Source organism: Chinchilla lanigera, unplaced genomic scaffold (genome assembly GCF_000276665.1).
Source record: "Chinchilla lanigera isolate Chin_1 unplaced genomic scaffold, ChiLan1.0 scaffold00040, whole genome shotgun sequence".
In the NCBI taxonomy this organism is placed as follows: Eukaryota; Metazoa; Chordata; class Mammalia; order Rodentia; family Chinchillidae; genus Chinchilla; species Chinchilla lanigera.
In genome coordinates this window covers 15,178,039-15,179,644 of record NW_004955441.1, presented here as the reverse complement: position 1 = coordinate 15,179,644, position 1,606 = coordinate 15,178,039, and the positions used below count along the sequence as shown (strand labels likewise).

The following is a 1,606-nucleotide window of genomic DNA, read 5'->3' as shown; positions in this document are numbered from 1 at the left end:
AAATGTTCAGATGGGAAAGGCAACTAAGGAGGGGGGAGAGAGAAAAGGAAGGGACCAAAAAAAAAGAATATAAGGAAAAAAATGGAAACAAAGCTTTTGTAAATAAGGAGAGGGAGAAGGACTGAATGTCAGACAGGGAGGGGGAAAAAGAAAACAAGATATAGCATGTACAGTTACAAAGTCGCTATGATAAATGTGACTATTATGTATATCTAAAGTTTACCAATAAACTTAATTTAAAAAATGCCCAACTCCCTGAAACCTGATCGATGGGGGAACTGATAAGGAGAAACATCAAAAATCAAACAGCTGAATTATACAAAATGATAAGAAAAGAAACAAAAAATACCCTGATCAATAACTCAGTGGGCTCAAAGAAGATAGAACTAAACAGATGATGGATATAATCAACACAATGATCAGTGTGCTAAACAAAACAATACCAACCATGAATGACCAGTTTAGCAAGGGGTGAAAGGCTATGAAAAGGTACCAGATAGAAATCCAGGAAATAAAAAAATGCTATGGAAAGTAAGGGCAGCAGAAATAACCTATGTGAGGAGAGAGTATCAGACCTAGAAGACTGTGGTGATGATGGTGACCATCATTCACAGATAATTTAAACACAAAAGATCATGGAAAATAGATCCAATATCTGCTAGATGATACAAAGAAGACTAATGATATTAATTGGAATTAGTGAAAAATCAGAAGATAATACAAATGGATTTTTAAAAATAACCTGCTAACAGAAATCACAGCAGGAAACATTTTAAGTAAGGGGAAAGAATTTAACAGACAGGTACTCAAGGAATACAGAAACCTATATAGCCATGAACTGAAAAGAACTTTTCTACAACACATCATACTCAAAAATTCCAAAAGTCCAACATAAGGATGGAACCTTAAAAGTTGTTATGAAGACAACAAATTAGCTGGTATCCCAACACTTGGGAAACTGCAGTAGGAAGATTGCCAGCTTGAGATATATAGTTCAAGGCTAGCCTGAACTACAAAGGGAGATCCTGTCTCAGAAAAGACAGATAGACAGACAAAGAGAGACAGAGACAGAAGAAAGGAAGAAAGGAAGAAGGAAGGAAGGAAGGAAGGAAGGAAGGGAGGGAGGGAAGGAGGGAGGAAGGGAGGGAGGAAGGAAGGAAGGAAGGAAGGAAGGAAGGAAGGAAGAGAAAAAGAGAAAGAGAAAGAAAAAAAGAAAAAGAAAGACAACCAATCACTTATAAAGGTCAACCTATTAAAATTAAAACACACTTCTCATCACAAACCTTAAAGACCAGGAAAGCATGGAATGAAGTATTTCAATCCCAAAAAGAAAACAACTACCAAACCAGACCAATATATCCTGAAAAGCTATCAAAATTGATGGAGAAAAATAAGGTTTTTCCATGACAAAAAGCACCATATAAAAAATTCATGACCACCAAACCAGCACATCAAAAAAGTCTAAAAGATATCCAGAAAGAGACAATGAAGCCAATGATACCAACAAGTCTAGTAGATTTTCTTTTTACTCTGCTGGTGATTTCCTTAGATGTGCAGAACTCTTCAGTAGGATGAGATCCCAGTTGTGGATTCTTTAAAGTATTTC

The 1,606-nt window shown here is 36.1% G+C and overlaps 1 protein-coding gene across 3 annotated transcripts in view; it reads right to left on the bottom strand.

Moving 5' to 3' along the window:
• Positions 1 to 1,606, bottom strand: part of Gtf2a1l (general transcription factor IIA, 1-like) — a 50,184-nt gene that overhangs the window by 13,445 nt on the left and 35,133 nt on the right. The gene's annotated exons all lie outside the window — the stretch shown is intronic.